Source organism: Rhineura floridana, chromosome 8, assembly GCF_030035675.1.
Source record: "Rhineura floridana isolate rRhiFlo1 chromosome 8, rRhiFlo1.hap2, whole genome shotgun sequence".
Lineage (NCBI taxonomy): Eukaryota > Metazoa > Chordata > Lepidosauria > Squamata > Rhineuridae > Rhineura > Rhineura floridana.
In genome coordinates, this window is record NC_084487.1 from 13,828,286 (window position 1) to 13,852,042 (window position 23,757).

The 23,757-nt window shown below is 43.8% G+C and overlaps 1 protein-coding gene across 4 annotated transcripts in view; it reads left to right on the plus strand.

The window, feature by feature from the left end:
• Nucleotides 1–23,757, plus strand: part of CELF2 (CUGBP Elav-like family member 2) — a 672,363-nt gene that overhangs the window by 20,504 nt on the left and 628,102 nt on the right. The gene's annotated exons all lie outside the window — the stretch shown is intronic.

Consider the following 23,757-nt stretch of genomic DNA (forward strand, 5'->3'; position numbering starts at 1 on the left):
CTTTATGGAATCAATCCATCTCTTATTGGCCTTCCTCTTTTTCTACTCCCGTCTGTTTTTCCCAGCATTACTGTCTTTTCTAGTGAGTCATGTCTTCTCATGATGTGTCCGAAGTATGATAACCTCAGTTTCATCATTTTAGCTTCTACTGATAGTTCTGGTTTAATTATTTGTCTTTTTTGCAGTCCATGGCATGCACAAAGCTCTCCTCCGACACCATATTTCAAATGAGTTGAGATGAATAATAAGTAATATAAATAAACAAATAAATAAAGCGTGACAGCTGGTATAGCACAATGGGGAGGACAGCCTGGCTGGGAGGCCAGAGTCTGTGAGTTCACATCCCCACTCGTGTCTCCTGGGTGTCAAGGGCCAGCTAAAGATCACCTCCACAGCGAGTGGCTCAGGGGTTACATGCCCTGCCACCTGTGCAGCCATGGGCAAGCTGTATAGTTCCCTGGAGCCCAGTTGCCCCCCAGCTGGCAGTTGCGAACAAGAAAGAGGCTGGCTTGTGCAGCTGTGGCAAGCTGAGCACGCCCTAGCCAGCTGGGGAGGACTAGCCTCAGAGGGAGGCAATAGTAAACCACCTCTGAATACCTCTTACCATGAAAACCCTATTCATACGGTAGCCATAAGTCAGGATCGACCTGAAGGCAGTCCATTTCCATTTTTCAAATACTGTGCACAGTTTGACGTCAGAGTTTGTAAAGTTGCTGCAGAGGAAGTGTCTCCATCCAAGTAGCAGAACCCTGTCATCCCACTTGCACTCTCAGTTAGTCTCGTCATTGGCTCTGCTGCTAGGACAGTCAGGGTGTTTTGGGGCCAGCTGAGCCGCACAGCCTCTGCAGTAGGGATGGGTGAATCTATCTTGCCAGTTTTAATCGGGTTCTCGTTTTTCAATTCTTAAACTCAGTGCTCCACATTTCCACATCACTTTGTGAAAATTCTTCTCTCAGTACAAACATCTTTGTATGCAGTTGCGCCTGATAGGCACAATTTCCCCTTATGCGCATTTTTGTGTGCTGCCTTCACTAATGCATGCATTTTTATGCACACTTTACCCTGACACATGCATTTTGTACACATTATGCAGCTGAAGAATTGCCCTGCAAAATCTAGAGGAGTGCAGATTTCAAAGGATGGCTGTGTTTCAGTTCACATATTGTTTTGGACAGAGCTTGGAAAAGTTACTTTTTTGAACTGCAACTCCCATCAGCCCCAGCCAGCATGGCCACTGGATTGGGCTGATGGGAGTTGTAGTTCAAAAAAGTAACTTTTCCAAGCTCTGGAAAGTGTGAATTAGGTAGGCTCACATTTAAATTTGAACTGAACTAATTTTTCCCCTATTCCTATTCTGAAGCCATGGTAGAAAATGCCACTCTGGCTGATATGCAATTGGCATTGGCTGAGGGACTCCCCCACAGTGTATCTATTACTTGTGCACAGTTCACAGTGATTGTGGTTGCCACAAAATGTAGTGATGGCCACCAATGTCGATGTCTTTTTTTAAAAAAAGTATTCAACAAATTCATGGAGGATTAGGCCATGATGTACGCCTCTGAATACCAATTGCTGGGAATCACAAGTGGGGAGAATGCTGCTGTTGCACTCAGGTCCTGCTTGTGGGCTTCTGAGAGGCATCTGGTTAGCTACTGTGAGAACAGGATGCTGGACTAGATGGGCCTTTGGCCTGGTCCTGAAGGCCTCTTCTTCCACCCCTGCATTGCAGCAGGGGCAGCCAAGTAACAATATTTTGTATCAGAGTGAGAGAACATGATTCTCCTTCTAGAGGGAATGAGTCTGCTGGTTTTCCATGGGGACATATTGACAGCACGAGACTCCTGACCACAGATTGGATGTTTTTGGTTGATTTTGCCTTATGGTTAGTGATTTCTGTTAGTTTATTTTCTTCCTCACTGTATATCCCAGAGCTTGGAAAAGTTACTTTTTTTGAACCACAACTCCCATCAACCCAATCCAGTGGCCATGCTGGCTGGGGCTGATGGGAGTTGTAGTTCAAAAAAGTAACTTTTCCAAGCTCTGATCCTGCCATTCATTAACTTCATTAATACAAGTGAAACAGTGACTGTGCCTTTTGTGGCCTTCAAGCAAGTCCCTGGTTCAAACCTTATGTTGACCTTAGGCAAGTCAGTGTTTCAACCTTCTGTCTACAACATGGATCTATAATACTGACTCAGGTTTGTTTGTAAGGATGTCTTACATTACATCTACATGCCACTTTTTTTTTACCATACCAAGCAAAACAACATACAGCAAGTCATATAAGGGCGATATCATGAAACAGAGGTGGATGGTTGAGCAGAAGATAGATCAGGAGCTATTGGTAGATTTGAAGTAGATTGGCTAGAATTTCTAGCTCCCAATTATTTAACAATGGCAACAATGCAATGACACCCCCCCCCCCTTGGAGTGAACACAGCTGGGCTGGGTTGGGAATGATCAGGAGAGAATTTTTTTGTGTAGAATGACTTCAACCTGTTGTCAGGTACTCAGTACAAATCAATGGGTTCAGATTCTTTAATTCCAAGTGTAGGTTTTTCACACCTGGTTCCATCGGATCTCGGGGTGCTAGTAAAAAGCAGAGTAGATTTTGACATCTCCCTATACCTCTCATTAAAATTAAACACAATACATACCATCTAAAGATTGGAAAAGAAGAGTGGGCTTGGAGGATTTCTTCTTGTTTTTCAAGTGAGCATTACACTTGATTGAAGTTTATATGTGAGCCAGAGAATTGATACCTCTCCTCTTCACAGCCCCATGCTGGGTTCTATTTGTTGGTCTCTTTGCAGTGTGACAGAATGCTAGGAGCTGGCATTTATGGAAGAGGCAAATTCCAAGTTGCTGTAGGCTACAGAAATTGGTGACATAACAAGCACCGGTCAAACCTTTCAACACCTGCCTGCTAGTATCAAACATCTGACAAAATATCATTGGCGATGCAGTACTTCACATGCTTGACATGAGATTTCACATTAAGTGAACTATTTTTTTTAAAAAAATACATCCATTGTAGTTGTTTGTTCAGTTATGCATGTGAGTTCTCTGTCTTGTGCTCCGTCACACACACAGACTCTCTCTCTCTCTCTCTCTCTCTCTCTCTCTCTCTCTCTCTCTCTCTCTCTCTCTCTCTCACACACACACACACACACACACACACACACACACACACACACACACACACACACACACACACACACACACACACACACACACACACACACACACACACCTTTCTTTACAAAAACCATTTGAGTTTTAATCGAAGGCTAAGCCTATGCATTACATGAAGTCCTGTAACCTTTCTGTTTTGTTTTGTTTAACCCGAAGCAACTTGAGCTGAGTGTGAGACCTTGTGCGTCAAGGCTTTGTGAGAGCAGCTGCTGAACCCTTTCCATCCAGTCATTTTTCAGTTAAAAGATTGTTCCCAAAGATTTTTTTTTTACATACAATGGCTGGACGGGGGGGGGAGTATCAACCTCCTTTTATCTATCTTCATGGGCGCAAAAGTAGAGGGAACTGTTTGAGATGCAAAAGGGTAAAAGCCTCCCTCCGCCTACCCAGGTTTTGAGAAAGCAGAGGAAATATTTGTTTACCTCCACCAGATAGCCTGGTTCAGACCATCATTTTTTAACTTAACAATAAACTGAGCTGTGCATGAAACCTTTGCCCATTTACTCGGCCTGCTCTTTCCATCCTTCCTTCTCAGTTATGCCACAATTAACCATAATTTCCCACTGTGCCCAAACTAAGCAAGATGTGGGGTGACTGAATGGGTCACAGGTGTAGTAAACACATCTTTGTGTGATGGTGTGATGCCCACTGCCCTTAAAGAGGCAGTGGTGCATCCACTTCTTAAAAAGCCTACACTGGACCCAATGGAATGTAACAACTATAGACCAGTCGCCAACACCCTTTTCTTGACAAAGGCAGTGGAGAAAGTGGTTGTAAAGCAATTGCAGGTATTCCTGGATGAGACCGATTATCTAGATCCATCACAATCTGGATTCAGAACTGGTTTCGGAACAGAATCAGCCTCCGTTGCCCTGATGGATTACCTTTATCATGAGGGAGACGGGGAAGAGTCTTACTTTCCTCTTACTTCTGCTTCGTCTCTTAGCAGAATTTGATACCATTGACCATGATATCCTCCTGGACCGACTCAGTGGGGAGGGTATTGGAGGTGCTGTATTACGGCGTATTCAGGGTTGCCTCCAGAGAGTAATGCTGGATTAGTGTTCCTTGGCCCCCTGGCACTTGTGCAATGGGGTTCCGCAGGGTACTGTTCTCACCCCAGTGCTATTCAACATCTATGTAAAGCTGTTGGGAGCAGTCATTAGGGGTTTTGGAACAAGATGTGAGCAGTATGCTGATGACATGCAGCGCTGTTTCTCCATAACATCTGAATCGGATGAACACTCTAGATCTGTGTCTGAATACTGTAGTGGACTGGAGAGGGCCAATAAACTCTGCTTGAATCATGGGAAGATGGGGCTCTTTAAGTAGGTGGTTCCCATGTCTGGGAGATAGGCAGGTGACCTGTTCCAGATGGGGTTGCACTCCCTCTGAAGGACCAGGTCCATAGCCTAGGAGTACTCCTGGATTCGTCTTTGCCACTAGAGGCCCAAGTATCCTCTGTGGCTAGGAGAGCCTTTTTCCAGCTTTGTCTGGTTTGTCAGCTACGGCCATTCCTGGACAGGGATAGCCTGACTATCTTTTGACCCCATGATATTCTGATTAGCAAGTTAGCTAAAGGTGGGCTGGATGGAACAACTATCAGGTGGATCCACAGTTGGTTCCAGAATCGTACCCAAAGAACGCTTATCGATAGTTCCTTCTCAAACTGGGCAGAAGTAACAAGTGGGGTACCACAGGGCTTGGTCCTGGGCCCAGTGCTCTTCAACTTTTTTATTAACGACTTGGATGAGGAGGTACAAAGCATGCTTATCAAATTTGCTGATGATACAAAATTGGGGGGGGGGTCATAGCTAATACCATGGAAAACAGAAACAAAATTCAAAGGGATCTTGATAGGCTGGAGCATTGGGCTGAGAACAACAGAATGAAATTTAACAGGGATAAATGCAAAGTTCTACACTTAGGAAAAAGAAACCAAATGCACAGTTATAAGATGGGGGATGCTTGGCTCAGCAATATGACATGTGAGAAGAATCTTGGAATTGTCGTTGATCACAAGCTAAATATGAGCCAACAGTGTGATGTGGCTGCAAAAAAGGCAAATGCTATATTAGGTTGCATTAACAGAAGTATAGTTTCCAAATCATGTGAAGTGTTAGTTCCCCTCTATTCAGCACTGGTTAGGCCTCATCTTGAATACTGCATCCAGTTCTAGTCTCCGCACTTCAAGAAGGATGCAGACAAACTGGAACAGGTTCAGAGGAGGGCAACAAGGATGATCAGGGGACTGGAAACAAAGCCCTATGAGGAGAGACTGAAATAACTGGGCATGTTTAGCCTGCAGAAGAGAAGACTGAGGGGAGATATGATAGCACTCTTCAAATACATGCAAGGTTGCCACACAGAGGAGGGCCAGGATCTCTTCTCAATCGTCCCAGAGTGCAGAACATGGAATTATGGGCTCAAGTTGCAGGAAGCCAGATTTTGACTGGACATCAGGAAAAACTTCCTAACTGTTAGAGCCATACGACAATGGAACCAATTACCTAGTGGGCTGTCTGACACTGGAGACATTCAAGAGGCAGCTGGACAGCCATCTGTTGGGAATGCTTTGATTTGGATCCCTGCATTGAGCAGGGGGTTGGACTTGATGGCCTTATAGACCCCTTCCAACTCCACTATTCTATGATTCTATGACCTCTGTGGTCCTTGTGTTGGTAACCTCTAGGCTGGATTACTACAATGAGCTCTATGTGGGGCTGCCCTTGGCCCTGGTTTGGAAGCTCTGGCTGGTGCAAAATGCGGCAGCCCAAATGATGATGGGAGCACATGGCCAAAAACATGTGACACCACTTTTAAAACATCTGCACTGGCTGCCCATCTACTACTGAGCTAGGTTCACAGTCTTTGTATTAATTTACAAATGAACAACTTAGGTCCAGGGTATCTTACCTGAACCCATTGAAATCCATTTCAATCACTGAGATCATCTGCAGGAGCGGCTTTGGTCATCCCCTGAGTTGGCAAGACTTATTTAACATTGACACGAAATTGAGCCTTCCATGTCATTGACCCAGTTCTCTGGAACACTCTGCCAGCAGAGATTTAGCAGATCTCTTCTGTTTTAACTTTTAAACACCTGCTGAAAAGCTTTCTGGTCTGCCAGGCTTATGCAGGCAATTAAGAACATCCTTTTTTCACAACAATTGACCTTTGTTTTTATTGTTTTTAAAATTCTATGGTTGATGTTGTTGTGATAAACATGTTGTAAACTGCTTTGACATTTTTTACCAAATAGCGGTATACAAATATTTTTTATAAGTAAAGAAATAAGGTGCCAAAGAGAAATCCTCTTTATAGGATGACCTAGAGTTTCCAGAGTGAAACATCAAAGAGGAGAAGCCATTGTCCAGGGACCATGAGCATACCAGGGGGATTTGGAATATTCAGGGGAAGCAGCAATTGAACTTCCCCTCCTCATGACCAGTAGTATAATACAAATTCAGAAGTGCAGTCACCCCTCATGGCCACACCCCCTTTTCTCCTTTCCCTCATCTCCCTTCCTCTTCCTGTCATCTTGCGAGACCACACTCCACTACAACAGACATCCTTAGGAGCCAATCAGCATTAAAGGGGAAGCTGTGTGTTAGCTACTAAGAAGAGTCTTCTGAGTGGCTGACTCACCTTCTTTCATTCCGATTGACTCCAATCAGCATGATAGGGCAAGGACTCTTCTCAATGGGTAACAAGCTCCCTTTTCATGCTGATTGGCTCATACATAAGGATCTGGCTGAGACCCTGCTCCCAAGAAACTAATGGGTCTACGACCCCCCATAACCCAAGATGACTACAGCCCTACTCATGACACAGGCAGCCATTCTGAGAGACAGAGGCAGATGCCATAGGGAGTGCAGGCAACTAAAGATGCAGGCATCAAAGTGCCTGCCTGAGGAATAAGGATTCCTCAGGAGTAATAGAATACTCATGAATCGGCTGATCCTCAGAAGCAGTTCAAATCGGCAAGCAACATGGATGGCTTGCATCTGTGTTCTGGGTGTGGTTCTGAAGGCTCTGGTTGAGTTCCAGCCAAAGAGTGCTGAAATAACATCTTTGCACCACCACTCTAACTAGGGATGGAAGGATCTGTCAGTTTCAGCTCTCTCCGTTTCTCAGTTTTCCAACCGTAAATTCAGTTCTTAATATTTCTGCAGCCATTTGCATTTTTTAAAAAAATCAAAATTCTCATGAAAACTCATTAAACATTTTAGTGTGAATGTCTTTGAACAAACACACCATTTTGAATCATGTATACATTTTTGTAAGCAATTTCTCCTCATATAATGCATTTTAATGTTATTTTCACTGATGTAATCATTTTTATGCACCTTTCTCCCTAATATATGCAAAATTCAGATAAGTGTGAATTTTGAAGTATTGTGCTTTGGTTCTCATATTGTTTAAGAAAGTGCAAATTTGATAGATGAAGCTTGAAATGCAAACTGAATGGGATTTCTCCCATCCTGGTCAATAGAAATCCCAGGTCACTGAGAAAGTTATGTAAAATATTTCTATATCGCTATTAATTGAAGTTCCATTACAGCAAATAAGAAGAAGATGATTAGCACCCTGCTGCCCAACAGCCTCCCTAACTGAGCTGACGGAGGTGGTCGCGGGTTTGGTGTTGCGATCCCCCAAACTTTTGGTATTGGGGGATCTCAACATTCATGCCGAGACCGCTTTGTCCGGGGCGGCTCAGGACTTCATGGCCTCCATGACAACCATGGGGCTGTCTCAATTTGCTATTGGCCCTACGCATATTTCGGGGCATACTCTAGACTTGATTTTTGCCACTGGATTAGGGGATGGTGATCTGGGAGTGAGGGATTTTACATCTATTCCTTTGTCATGGTCAGACCACCGCCTATTGAGGTTTAGACTCACAATGTGTTCTTCCCTCTGCAAGGGTGGAGGACCAATTAAGATGGTCCGTCCCCGGAGACTAATGAATCCTGAGGGTTTTCAGAAGGCTCTAGGGAGTTTTCCGGCTGATAAAACTGATGCTCCTGTCGAAACCCTGGTCAATCTGTGGAATACGGAAATGACCTGGGCAGCTGACACGATCGCCCCAATGCGCCCTCTCCTTTGCAGAGCTCAATTGGCTCCATGGTTTACCCCGGAGCTAAGAGTGATGAAGCAAGAAAGGAGACGGCTTGAGTGCAAATGGAGACGAACTCCCGACGGCTGTAGTCTTGTACTTGTGAAGGTCTCTACCAAGCTCTATGTGAAGGCGGTGAGGGCAGCAAAGAAGCAGTACTTTGCTGCCACCATTCAGTCATCTTCTAACCGCTCAGCGGAGCTTTATAAAGTTGTTCGGGGACTTTTACATTCTGGTCCCCAGAACGCAATAACACCATCAATAGCCCGCTGTAAAGAGTTTGCGAGACACTTCCAACATAAGATCACAAACATCCGCCAGGACCTGTTGTAGCAGTTGATCCTAATGAGGTGTCCAGAGCACAGTTGTGTCCTGTTTTATTGGATGAGTTTCAGTTGGTACAGCTCGAGGATGTGGACAAGGTGCTTGGACAGGTGCGGGTGACCACGTCTGCCCTGGACCCTTGCCCCTCGTGGCTAATAAAAGCTGGCAGGAATGGAACAGCCGGATGGGCCAAGGAGGTGATTAATGCCTCTCTACGAAAGGGAGTGGTACCACTTAGTCTGAAACAGGCGGTGGTGAAACCGCTCCTAAAAAAAACCCTCCTTGGACCCTGAAAATTTTGACAACTATAGACCGGTAGCAAATATTCCATTCCTGGGCAAGGTTTTAGAGCATGTGGTCGCTCGCCAGCTCCAGGCTCTCTTGGATGAAACTGATTATCTGGATCCATTTCAATCGGGCTTTCGGCCGGGATTTGGTACAGAAACAGCCTTGGTCGCCCTGTATGATGACCTCTGTCGGGAGAGAGACAGAGGGAGTGTAACTCTGTTGGTTCTCCTAGATCTCTCAGCGGCTTTTGATACCATCGACCATGGTATCCTTCTGGGGCGGCTTGCAGACTTGGGAGTTGGAGGCACTGCCTGGCAGTGGCTGTGCTCCTACCTCGAGAATCGTCTCCAGAAGCTGGTGCTTGAGGAGCATTACTCGAATCCCTGGTTACTCCAATATGGGGTCCCGCAGGGTTCGGTTCTGTCCCCCATGCTTTTTAATATCTATATGAAGCCGCTGGGTGAGGTCATAACGAGATTTGGAGTGCGTTTCCAGCAATATGCTGATGATACACAGCTCTATTTCTCCTTTTCATCTTCTTCAGGTGAGGCTGTTGATGTACTAAATCACTGCCTGGCCGCGATAATGGACTGGATGAGAGCTAATAAACTGAGACTCAATCCTGACAAGACTGAGATGCTGTTGGTGGGGGAGCTCTCTGCCCAGATGGCTGATGTCCGACCTGCCCTAGATGGGGTTACACTCCCCCTAAAGGAGCAGGTCCGTAGTTTGGGGGTCTTATTAGATCCGCTCCTGTCTCTGGAGGCTCAGGTAGCCTCGGTGGCACGGAACGCGTTCTACCAGCTTCGGCTGGTAGCCCAACTACGACCCTATCTGGACAGGGAGAACCTTGCCACAGTTATCCATGCTCTGGTAACCTCTAGATTGGACTACTGTAATGCACTCTACGTAGGGTTACCTCTGAAGACGGTTCGGAAACTTCAGCTGGTGCAGAATGCTGCGGCCAGAGTTCTTACTGGGATTAAAAAATATGATCATATAACCCCTGTCCTTGCCCAGCTGCACTGGCTACCAATATGTTTCCGGTCCAGATTCAAAGTGTTGGTTCTTACCTATAAAGCCCTTAACGGCATTGGACCGCAATACCTGGTGGGACGCCTCTCCCGCTATATACCTGTCCGTTCACTACGTTTGACATTGAAGGCCCTTCTCCGGGTTCCAACGCATATGGAGGCCCGGAGAGTAATAACCAGAGCTAGGGCCTTCTCAGTGGTGGCCCCCGAGTTATGGAACGCCCTCCCTGATGAGATACGCCTGGCGCCTTCTTTATTATCTTTTCGGCGCCAGGTAAAGACCTACCTCTTTGCCCAGGCATTTTAATTTAATTTAATTTTAATTTGTCTTTGTCTTGATTTTGTTTCTACATTTTACAGTGTATTGTTATCATGTTTATCGTATTTTAATCTGTTTTTACCTTTTTGTACACCGCCCTGAGAGCTAGAAAGCTATAGGGCGGTTTAAAAATCTAATAAAATAAATAAATAAAAATAAATTAGCAGCAGCAATAACTATATTATACAAAACTGAATACAGCACAGCCGCTAAAACGGAACAAGGCATTGCAGAGTTTAGTTCCCAAAAGCCAACTGACACAACACTGTTTTTACTCATCTGCAGAAAGCAGAGTGGAGGCTGTTAGAATTTCCCTTAGAAGGGAGTTTAATTAATGTTAGAGCTCCTACAAAAAAGGTCCTATTGCTGTTGGAAACTAATAGCACCCCTCCCCCCAAAAAAGCCATGGAATCTGTAGCAGGGCTCATCAGTAGACCTTAACACAGAGTTGAAGTCACCAATGATGTCTCAGCAATGACGGCAGGTGCCCCTTGGTACTGATAGGACAGAAGGCAGGGAGCCCAGATAGTAGGCGAAGCCAGAACGCAGAAGAGGTAGAGCCGACTAATTCTAGCCTTGCCCTCCCCCTCCCTGCTGAATTCTACAAGGGCACCAGTAGTGTAGTGGCAAATCCAGAAGGGCAAAGTCCCCTCATGAACATCATGCCATGCCCCCTCACAGTCATGCCCCCTCACTCGCTTGCTTGCTCTCCATCATCGCTTCCACACGCCTCAGTCCTTCCCCAGAAGCCAATCAGCATGGAAGGGGAGCGTGTTAGTTACTGAGAAGAGTCTTCTCAGTGGCTCTCATACCTCCTTTCACTCTGATTGGCTCCAATCAGTGGAAAAGGGCAAGGAAGCATGTTAGAAGGTTTTTCTCAGTGGCTAACACACTCCCATTTCATGCTGATTGGATTGTACGATGCTGGAGACATTGAGACCCTGTTCCCAAAAAAGTATGGGGTCTAAGACCCTGGATGACTACACCCCTGAAGGGCACTGAGATGAAGAAGGAGGAAACTGGCAGCCAATGCCACCCCCTGGACTGGATGTAAGTACAGTAGGGCCCAGCTAATACGGCGGGTTAGGGACCAGGCCCCCGCCATAAAGCGGAAATCACCGTAAAGCAGGGCCCCATAGACTATAATGGGCTGCGCTGCGCGAAAATGACGTCAAAATGGCACGCGACGGAAGAATCCCGCCGTATTAGCGGAACAAGTGCTGTAAGAGCGGGGCCTTTCCCTAATTGAAAACCGCCACATGAACAAAGCGCCGCAAAGCGGAATGCCGTAAAGCGGGGCCCTACTGTAAGAAGAGAAGCTAATGGGGGCTGGCTGAGGACAGAATTGAGGCTGGTGGGGCAGCATCCTGTTTGCCCTAATGGACCACCGTCTCCTGTGTCTAAGATGGAAATGGAGGGGTGGGCTGAAGATCAGGCCATGGTTATAGCACTCTGAGAGACTGAAGCAAACCTGGTGCTAGAGAACTGTTGTGAAACGTCTTGATGTTGCCTCTGTGCTGTGCCTTCAGGTCCTTTCCTTATATTATCCCCATGCTTCTCCAATAAAATCTGTTGTGTCCTAGATGGGCGGCCACACAGATAACTGGCTACAAGTCAGAAGAGCGACATGTATATTTCCCAAGTTCTCAGTGCAAAAATAACAACTGCAATTAAAATGTTTCCAGGGTGACAAACGATGTTTTGCAAGCCAGACTATTCCTAGGAATGGGCCGCTGTGTGTCCATCCTATTTTTTCCTTTCCTGCAATTGTGTTTTTCCTCCTCCCCTCTTCTATGCCAGCGTTGTGCAGCCAAGAAAGATCAGCGTATGAAAACAAAACATAGCACTGTTTTTAAATATTATTTGTTTTCTTTTGGCAAGACCTTGAGAGAAAAGGGAGTAAGTGGATACAGTGAACTGCTATAATAGATCTGATATAAACAGGTAGGAGTAATGGGGAAATAAGCAAAAGTGGGATGAATCTTAATAACATAAGAAGAGCCTGCTGGATCAGACCAATGGCCCATCTAGTCTAGCATCCTGTTCTCATAGTGGCCAACCAGATGTCTGTGGGAAGCCTACAAGCAAGACCTGAGCTCAACAGCACTGTGGTTTCTACCTATTGGTATTCAGAAGCATAGTGCCTCCAACTGTCGAGGTGGAACATCACCATCAGGGTTAGTAGCCTTATCCTCAAAGCATCCATCTATCTAGTCCTCTTTTAAAGTCATCCAAGTTGGTGGCCATCACTGCCTCTTGTGGAAGCAGCAGCAGCAGTAGTTAGGGATCTAGTCGTCCAGGGTCTCAGGGGGTCTTAAACCCCTTATTTTTGGAGGGAGCAGGGTCCCTATGTCTCCAGCATCCTATGAGCCAATCAGCATGAAAGGGGAGTGTGGTAGCCACTAAGAAGAGTCTCCTAACATGCTTCCTTGTCCATTCCTGCTGATTGGAGCCAATCGGAGTGAAAGGAGATGAGTTAGCTATTGAGGAGTTCAGTAGCTAACATTCTCCCTTTTCACATTTATTGGCGCCTAGGGACGTCTGTTTTTGTGGGAGAAGTCATTAATAGGCATCTCATTCTCAACCCAGCAGCAAAAAAGGGGAGTATGGCTGTGACTATCATGAAGGGACCCTGCACTTCTGAATTTGCCACTACACTACTGGTAGTAGTAGTACATAAAATCCGAGCGCCGGATAATCCATTTTGATTCTTCATAAGCTACTTTGGAAAGGAGTTGTCAAACCTAATAACACCATAGAAGAGGGTAGCGTTGTGAACTCAGAGATCAGGTAAGATTGCTTTACAGGCCAAATGTCCACTATCAGTGTCTATTCTGGCAGAAAGGATGCCAAGAGGCAATTTGTCCCAGCCAGGCAGATGGAAAGGGCCTAGTTATTCTGTTTCTGATGTTCAGGGTCCCAGTGCCATGGTTTATGTAGCCAAAAGAGCACCACTCATGACCACTGTTACCACTTTGTGTGCCATGCCCACGCACACACACAAGGGAGATATTGGCAGTCTTAGGTTTCCAGAAGAACAAAAAAATCTTGAAATAACCCTAAGGGGAGGAAAGCCCAGTGAGGACTGAGCAATGAGCTTTAGTGGCCACAGAATACTGGCAGACAGTTATGGGAGGGGGGTGAATGGAAAGCCAGGGAGGAGGAATGGAATGGAGTGACTGAGTTCCTGAACAGCGGCACACCTGCAGCATTTTCTGAACCATCGTACTACTTATGTCACTTTTCTGGAGCTCTTCACTTGTGCTGTCATAGGAATCCACCTTATCCTGAGTGAGACCTTTGGACCATCTAGATCAGCATCATCCACACTGGCAGTAGGATTTCAGGCAGGAGCTTTCCCCAGACCTACCTGCAGATGCTGGGGATTGAACCTGGGATCTTTTGCATGCAAGGCAGATGCTCTGCCACTGAGCTATAGCGCTCCCACGACGGCTGTCTCCTGTCTGACAGATGGAGGTGTAGTGGCCACTGTTGAAGATGATTCTGGGATGGGGGAGCCCAGTGAATGCTAACACTGATGGCCCAGTGTAACATGATGGGTGCATTTGTAAAAGGATTTCATGGATCCCATCCATCCAAAAGTTTTATGTTGGGATAATCCATGTAGCTTTTCCAAATGTCACACACACACACACACACTTGCAAGTAAGAATGCTCTGGAGTTCTTATTTGATCCTTTTTTATAGGGATTTTCCATGCACATTCCAAGAACTGGGCATTCATGGTGTCATTTTTAAACATAGTTGCATATTTGCCTTGGCGTGGGGCAGATTCCAACGCAAAATGGAAAAACAGCCTTGCAGACGGAGTGTTGCCTGAGAGGACAAAAATTGTGTTTGTTTTTCCTAACACGATACCTTCTAGTTCCACTGGCTCAAGCTGTAAGATGGCATTTATGTAGATGCGAGGACTTCCTCTGTGCTCTGCTGTGCATGTGCAGAAAAAACCTTGGCACAACTATAACCTTTTTTTCTATTTGCAAAGCTGTGTTCTATATAATTAGTTTTAAAATCTAACTGTAAGTACGTGGGCGTGCATGCGTGCGTATGATGATGATACTCCTGACCGAAATAAGAATAGGGTTGCCATATTGCCTGGTTAGCCGGGTTTTACCCGGATTCTATGCTAGCCCGTTAGGTGGCCCGGATTCTCAGCTCTAATTTAAAAAAAAAAGTAAGTTTCTAGGTGGTCCGGTTCTCAAGATATACATAAAAACGTCAGCCGCCCCCCGACTGTTAACTCTTTCTTTAAACAGTACTGTATAGCACTTCGTAGCTTTAAACCCGCCCGTTCAGGATTGCAGCCAATCAGGGATTGTGTTTCAGTTTCATTGACCTTAGGCGGTGTCTAGAAAACAAAATGGTGGTTTCACCCGCTGTTTATCTGAAAATCTCAGAAATTGGGTAAGTATATACATTTCAGTTTTTTTTCCTCTTGTGTGCAGGAGTCAGATCTTGGGCAGTGTTTTGAAAACCTTCCCAATACTTGCTTTTTGTAAAAGCAATGCTAATCCCATATGCCCAGAGTAAATCCCATTGAATTCAATAGGACTTACTTTTGAGTAGACATGGTTATGAATGTGCTGAAAATCAATGGGACTTTGGAGTGAATGTAAAAAAGAATTGCGTTTGTGCCCTCCAGTCCTATTTTAAAGCAAGTAGGCAGGGCTTACTTAGGTATTACAGTTTTTATTCTGTAGGAAAGTAATACTGATGTTTTAAAAACTAATACTGATTTTTCTGCAATGACCAACTGGTTTGACAATAAACTATTATATGGGCTGTATGTATTTATACATCTGCAGTGTGTGCGTGTGCGTGTATGGAGTTTTTCCAACACCCCTGTGAGGTAGGGTTGGAAACCAAGGCAGCTCACAACAAGAAATAAAGCCATTTAAAATCCAATAACCATAAAAACAAGTATAAACAGTTGCAAAACAGCGTAAAGTGGCATGATTCGGAATTTTGGTTTGTGTGAATGAAGTTGCTTATCACTTGAAGTTGCATTTCTGTCCCTGTTTGAGTAAGCCCCACTGAATACGCTGGGACTTGCTTCTGAATAAATAAACCTAGGATTGCACTATAAATATCTTTACAGTTTGTATAAATAATAAATATATTTGATAGTCATGCTTTTATATAAATATTTCTTCATTTATCATATTTTTGGTTTTTGGTTAGGAATCCTGACTGGTTGTGAGATGCTTAGTTTTGTGCCTTACTCATAGGAATCTTGTTGTGGTTGGTATGGTATTACATTTAGGAAAGTGTTACTGCCTTTTGTGTTGTTTTTTTCCTATTTGCATTTCACTTATCTTTAACCTCACTCCATTACAGCCATAGAAGCAACAGCAGCATATGCAAGATAATTAACTCCCATTAGTGATAAGAACAAGAATTTATAATTGTTATTTCAATTAAAACAAGAGGCTTATCAATACTTTGAAGAGGACCAGATATTTATTTTCTTTCTGAGCCCAGGACTGGGTCTTTCATGATGCCCGGTGTGTGTGGGGGAGCAGGAGAGTAGATGATAAGACAGACATCCTGGCATTGGTAATCTAATTAGCAAGGTATGTGTGGGGTTGTTGCACACTTCCAGGCCCAGTTTCATTTTGAGTATTTATTTATTTATTTAATTTATTTATTAAATTTATATACCGCCCGACTAGCAATAGCTCTCTGGGCGGTGAACATAAAATAGCATAAAAATACAATGAATAACAAAATAATACTAAAATACAATCAACAATCCAATACAATAAACATTTTTAAAAGTAAATCAGTGTAACTTAAAATGCTTCAGAGAATAGGAAGGTTTTGACCTGGCGCCAGAAGGAGAGCAGAGTCGGTGCCAGGCGTACTTCCTCGGGGAGACTGTTCCATAGTTCGGGGTGGAATGGAGGTGGAACCTGTGTAGATGTGGTTGATCAAAGGGAGAAGAAATTTTGAGTTAAGCAAAGCTCTGCTTTTATAAAACCTAAGAAACATACAGATACTTTGAATGTCTGAGTGCCTGCACCAGTGGAATACTGGAGGAACTTGTAAAGCTTGCTGCAACAGTATTTACAACTGAGCATGTTGTGTGAAAGACTCCTTTTCCTAACATTTTGGCTTCTTGTTTTTCTCCACTCACCACATCTTTGAAATATATCGTATATGGTTAACCGTACTGCTGCCCTGACTTACTTTATGTTTGTTGCTAGTTTGTGTTTTTATTATGTTTTTATATTGATTGTGTATTTTTATTGTTTTTATTATATTTGTAAGCTGTGCTGAGCTCTGTTTTTAACAGCAAAAGGGCAGGATATAAATCCTCTTAATCAATCGATAAATACTCCATAGTGTTGGAAACTAGAGTCTAGGCATTTAAGGCTAAAAATGTTGCTTTTAAAAAAAAGATTTCTCACATCTTTCCCCAGTTTTTGGTGGTAATTCCTAGGCACAAAAACAAAACAACTGGACAATCCAAATATTAATATGCAAATACTTTGCATAATATGCAAATTAACCTGCCCGGATTTGTGGAACTGGAATATGGCAACCCTAAATAAGAAGCTGTTGCAAATCACCATTAATGGGATCTGGGCCTATCTGTACTTTTAGAAGGGTTGGTTCACTTCTCTCTTCCTTTTCCTTCTCCCAGGCCCCATCTGCACTATACATTTAAAGCAGTGTTATACCACTTCAAACAGTCATTGCCTTTGCCCCCAAGGAATCCTGGGAACTGTTGTTTGTTTAGGGTGCTGACAGTTGCTAGGAAGCCCCTATTCCCCTCACAGAGCTACAATGCCAAGAGTTTCCTGGGAAGAGGGACTGACTGTTAAACCATTCTGGGAACTGTAGCTTTGTGAGGGTGAATAGGAGTCTGCTAACAACTCTCAGCACCCTTCACAAACTACAGTTCCCAGGTATCTTTGGGGGAAAGCCTTGACTGTTTAAATTGGTACAATAGTGCTTTAAATGTGTCATGCAGTCAGGGCCTCAGTTTCTCCCTTTTTCTTTATCTCTTTTGTTCTGGCTTTATGCTAGCAACTTTTCACAGCTCAACATGCAGATTCCTTTTTGGTTCTGGCCATCATGAGTTGAAGGATGAGGGAGGGATTTGTTTGTGTTACTGGCAAGGCTGGCCCTCTTTGTTGTGAATCCACAGGGTCGAGGGTTTCTCCCTTTATCCATGTCTACTCAGAGTCCTTATGTGCTGAACATCAGTTCACCTAAGCTCACAAGTTTCCAACAGCGGTCGTCAAACAGTAGGTGCATATAGTTGGAGACCCCACCCAAAATTTCTTGGGAGATACCAGAAATTTTCCATTTGGGAGTCAGACATCAGACAGCAGAATAGTCTTATAATATATGCTAGCTGTTCATATCTTGCACACTACAACTTTTAAAATGCATTCTAAGCGGCATTAGCCATCATAGCAGAAACAGAAAATGAGAATACAAATCATTCATTCATTCAATATCAAAGTATAAGACCTTGAAGGTATAACTTAGTTAGGTTACAGTAGACGAAAGGACCGAGTTAAACTCAAAAGTCTTAGTACAGAGCCAAAGGTACAAAGTACATGGAAATGCATCTCACTCATTTGATGACATAGATGGTATATCACTCCTGCAGTCTTTGACCTACTCCAGCCGGGATGGGTCCTGAGTAGTAAATGATTTGGCTTTTACTTTCTTATGGGGGGGGATTTCCCCATGGTCTTATCAGCTGCACTGCCTGGCCATGGCATCTCTCTGTGCCATCTGCCTGAGACGGCAAGTGTGACTAGCCAGTCCTTTTGTCAACAACTGGTTGAGTGTTGTGGTGTTAACCATACCATATAAGGACTTTCCTCTTATTTGTTTATATCAGCCAGAGTACATTGGCCCTGCCCAGATGCCTTATCTCTCTGCTCTTTACTACAGGCATTCATGGAGAATTTACTGCTTTACTTAGAAGGGGGGCAAAGAAACCCTTTCTAAGAACATTTTTTTTGCTCTTTTGCAATATACATGCTATTAATTTAAGCAGACTATTTAAGCTATTAAAGCAACAATAATCATGTTTTAAGCGTAGATAGGCTGAGCTTGTTACATTTGCTTTGCTGTTCCCAGACCAACCCAGTGCTTCAGAGCTTGCTTGTGGATCAGAATGAAGCTCCCATGTGGATGATGCACTTCTCCAGATTTTGAAATGCACTTTCTGTGTACAAAACAATGAGCAGAAAAATATGTAGTGCATAAAAGAAGTGTATAAAATGCACATTTTACTGGTGCATGCATTGAGAAGTGTGCATTTTGCATACAAAATGCACAGAAAATGTATGCAATGGGATGAAACAGGATTCTACGGGACACACCTATGACTGAGTGTCAGTGAGACTGATATGGGGTGAAATGAGCTGATCAGCCTCATCCCTAAAACTGCAGGAAATTGGCTTTTAAACCTTTTTGAGCTTCCTCCTCCCCCTTAAAAACTTAAGTATCTGAAACTCTCCCACCTCAGCAACAATTCCTTGTTCTATGGGTGAGTGTTCAGGGAGCATTTGTATCAGGGTTTCCCAAACTTCTGAGTTCACTGACCCCTTGAGGAGCTTGTGAAGCTGTTGTCAACCTCAACCCATATTCATCGGAACGCAAATGGAATAAAGTCAAGAAATAGCACGTGCATACGATTTTTTTTAGCAATAAAGCAGCATGTTCTGAGAATATTGTTGTATTGTGGAATCCTCTTATTAAATATAGTGCTTTCTCATTGGCAAGGGAGTTGCACTCTGTACATGCCCATGTCATTCATTTCTGAGGCTCATAATTCCTTATCAGTTTTTTTGCACTGTATCTTGGAAACTTCCCTTCCAGCGCTAACTCCTGTAGACCCTTAGGTCTTTATTCACCCCCTGCACAGTCCCATTGACCCCAAGGGATCAATATCCGCCACTGATCTAGACTCATATGCATACCACCCTGCTGCTGTACATAAGAACTGAGATACAGATCTCAACAGCATATGATATTAAAAAAATCTCCCAAGTTCAGTTCCTGACATTTCCAATTAAAAGCATCAGGTAGGAGATGATGGAAAAGCCATTTCCCTGCTTGAGATTCTGCAGAACCATAGCCAGTTAAGAGTAGACAACAATGGCCTGGACAGGCCGAGAGATAGGCAGCTTATCTGTTCTGGATGGGGTCGTGCTCCCTCTGAAGGACCAGGTCCGTAGCCGAAGGGTCCTCATGGATTCGTCTTTGTCACTAGAGGCTCAAGTATCCTCTGTGGCTAGGAGTGCCTTTTACCAGCTTTGTCTGGTTCGTCAGCTGTGGCCATTCCTCAGCAGGGATACTCTGACCTCTGTAGTCCATGTGTTGTTAACCTCAAGGCTGGATTACTGCGATGCGCTCTATGTGGGGCTGCTCTTGGCCCTGGTTTGGAAGCTCCAGCTGGTTGCAAAATGCAGCGGCCAGACTGCTGATGGCCAACAACATGTTACACCACTTTTAAAACATCTGCACTGGCTGCCCATCTGCTACCGAGCCAGGTTTAAGGTCCTTATATTAATTTACAAAGCCCTGAACAATTTACGTCCAGAGTATCTTAGGGACCACCTGAACCCTTATATCCCAGTTTGATCACTGAGATCATCTTCAGGAGCAGCTCTGATCGTCCCCGGAGTTGACGAGGCTCATTTAACATCAACATGAAATGGAGCCTCCAGTGTCATCGGCCCAATTCTCTGGAATGCTGTGCCAACAGACATTCAGCAGACGCCTTCTGTTTTAATTTTTAAGCACTTGCTAAAAAGCTTTCTGTTCTGCCAGGCTTATGCAGCCAATTAAGAAGATGCTTTTTTCACAATAGTTGACCTTTGTTTTAATTGTATTTCTCATGGCTTTGTTTTAGTTCTGTCGTGGTGGTGGTGAATATGTTGTAAACCGCTTTGTTGTTTTTAATGAAATAGCGGTCTACAAATATTTTTATAAACAAATAAATAAATAAATAAATGGTAATAGGTAGCTGTGTTCCTGTCCCTCTCTTAAAGCCTTCATCCAATGTTGTGGGGGGAAAACTACCCCACACTAATGGTTTTTGGGGTGTATTTTCTACCCCAATGAGATTGGCAGTGTATGGCCAGCTTGACCCCAGATAACAATTGTGTCTGTGGTATCAGAAGATGTTTGCTTGACAATGCCCAAACACCCAGAGCCAGAAAACATTTATTCAGAGGAGGTAGGCTGTTTCTGTGCATTTGACTCCAGTGCTCCTTTTTCTATGAAAAAATTATGGGGTGTTTTTACTGCCTCAATTCATTAACATTGGCTGGGGTAGTAAATATACCCTAATGTATTTCTGGGACATTTTATGCCCCTGGTAGTTTTTTTGTTTGTTTCCAGAAGGAAAGCAGTAAGTGGTAACTGGCTGAAATTTGGGAGAGTTGTTCGGGTGACAATGTCGTAGAAAGACTTCCATGTACGTCTGAAATGGAAATGGACTGCCTTCAAGCTGATCCCGACTTATGGCTACCCTATGAATAGGGATTTCATGGTAAGCGGTATTCAGAGGGGATTTACCATTGCCTCCCTCTGAGGCTAGTCCTCCCCAGCAGGCTAGGCCCACTCAGCTTGCCACGGCTGCACAAGCCAGCCCCTTCCTTGTCCGCTACTGCCAGCTGGGGGGCAACTGGGCTCCTTGGGACGATGCAGCTTGCCCACTGCTGCACAGGTGAGCCACTCACTGTGGGAGTGATCTTTAGCTGGCCCTTGACACCCAGGAGACACGAGCGGGGATTTGAACTCACAGACTCTGGACTCCCAGCCAGGCTTTCCTCCCCACTGTGCTATACCAGCTGTTGGTCTCCTTGTATGTAAATTGCACCATGAAACTCTGTTGAGGTAGGTTTTTGCCCCACAAAATTGGATGAAACTAAAGCCCCACAAAGGGAACGTAAGAAGCCGCTCTTCCTGAACTTCCTTCTTTCCAAACCACTTTGGGATTATTTGTCAGTAATAGTGCAACTACCATTAAGACGGGTCAAGAGGTGAGGGTTCTCTGTTGGGATACATTCAGTCCCCCTGGTCATGTATGGAGGGGGAATTATAGAAGTTGGAAGTACAAATGTGTGGATCAGCTTGTTCGCAGTCCATGTCAGGTTTGCACGTCTTCAGTCATGACTGTTCATCCCAATTATTTTTGCAAAACAAAAAAAATGCATGAGAACTGCATTTAAATTGTATGCATTTTTGTGGAGACTTATCCTGAATGTGCATTATGTATTCATTTTCCCTTAAAATATGTTTTTCTATGTGTTAAAACATGCATTGGTGTATGTATGAACAAAAAATTGCATTGCAAAATTTAGCGGTGGATGCCATCCAGTTTTAAACTGCACTCTCATCCCACGTATAAATCTGGGAAATGTGAATTCGTTCAGTTCGCTTTAAAATGCAGACCAAGCGAAATTCTCCTCCATCTCCAATTAGTAGGAATCTTGTAGGATGCAATTAAAGCGTCCCTGAAAGGTGGTTGCCCAGACTCTGCTGAAATACCTCTAGTGAAAGGAGGAAGCCTTTACCTGTTTCTTCAGGTTCCTAGCCTTTCATGGCATCATTGTATGCCTCTTTCTGAGGCTGGAATAAGGCACAGCATTGAGTTTGGGTTTCCAGCATCATAAAAGCTGTGACAAATTAGACATTGGTACTGGTCTGGAGAACTGTTTCTCTCAGTCTTCCAGCAATTGCTGTTTCTTGTTTGCAACCACCCGACATGCATTTGCAAATCTACCCGTGAAATAGGGTAAGGATGTGTACTTAAATTTGCTACACCAGTAAATACAACCGGTTTGGGCAGAATCACTTTTTCAATCCATATGTACACAAAGAGAAGCTTATTGGGGTGTAAGAAGTTTTTGTCTGTCCATCTATGGTACTAGAAGTGTCTGCCTTCTGATAGTGTCTCTCTGCAGATGTTTCAGGAAGATAGCACAACTCTGATAAAAAAAGGTTCCAAATATGGTTTGACTAAACTCTAGGAATGGAAAATTACTTTTGTTATGCAGAAACAGGATAAGAGTCCTTGAACTTGCCTGCTTTTCTAAAGAAAATAAAATAAAATGAAATTTATGAACAGGAGAGCACAGATAATTTCCCAGGTCATACACTGGTCCACAGTTTCATCTTGTTTCTTTAACTTATTTTGGCTAGAATAAACACCAGCGGCTCAGGTACTGGTGTGAAACAGAACTGTGATTTGTTCTAAAGTGGAAGCTTTCTCTCTGTTCTTGGGTGTGGCGGAAGAGAATTGAGTAGGAGTGTGCAAGCCTGAGGATTGTTGTAATTCTTTATCACCTAACCCATGGTGATCTGAACTGGGACAATGTCATATCAAGCCTTTGACTTAACCTCCAACTGAAATGCAGCTTCAGTACACATAACTGCATTGGCACATATTCCACCGCTGCTGTTCTACATTTTTCCTCATTGTATTCCCCACTGTTGAAATGTGTATATATAAATGTTACATATGTATTAATGTTATTACTATTTAAGAATTTCTGCAAAGTGCAAAGGCTCTGGTTGATAAGGTCTTGGACCTGGAGAGTCATTCCTTCTGTCTTTTCCACATTGCTAACTGCTGTTATGTTCAATCTCTCTCTCTCTCTCTCTCTCTCTCTCTCTCTCACACACACACACAGAGAGAGAGAGAGAGAGAGAGAGAGATTGAGCCCTTGCATATGGCCCTTCAGCTGGTAGATAAGGAGGGATGAATCTGTCAATTTTGGTTTCTCTTAGTTTCTCACTTTTCCAATCTTAAATTCAGTACTTGACATCTCCACATTAGTTTGTGATTTATTTATTTTTTTTAAAAAAACCATGAAAATCCATCACCATGTTAGTGTGTGTTTAGTGTGAATACATTATTGTATGCAAATTTGCCTAATTCACACTTTTCCCAAAGCAGTCTTCCCCGATGTAATCATCTTTTGTATTTTATTTATTTATTTTATATCCTGCCCTTCCTTCCAGAAGGAGCCCATGGTGGCAAACAAAACACTAAGAGAGCATGTTAAAAACAAACTTGAAAATATATTAAAATGAAAGATCTTTAAAAATATCTTAAAAACAAAACACTTGAAAAACATCTTAAAAAGCAATTCCAGCACAGATGTAGATTGGGATGAAGGTCTCTACTTAAAAGGCTTGTTGAAAGAGGAAGGTCTTCAGTAGCCACAAAAAAAGCAACAGAGATGGCGCCTGCCTAATATTTAAGGGGAGGGAATTCCACAGGGTAGGTGCCACCACACTAAAGGTCCACTTCCTATGATGTGTGGAACGGACCTCCTGATAAGATGGTATCTGCATACCCTAATGTATGCTTTTTTCCCTTTTCTTTTTTACGCATTATGTGGCTGGAGAACTGCATGGCACAATTCAGAGGAGTGTAAATTTCGAAGGCTGGTGTGGAGGATGTCCCCATATCTC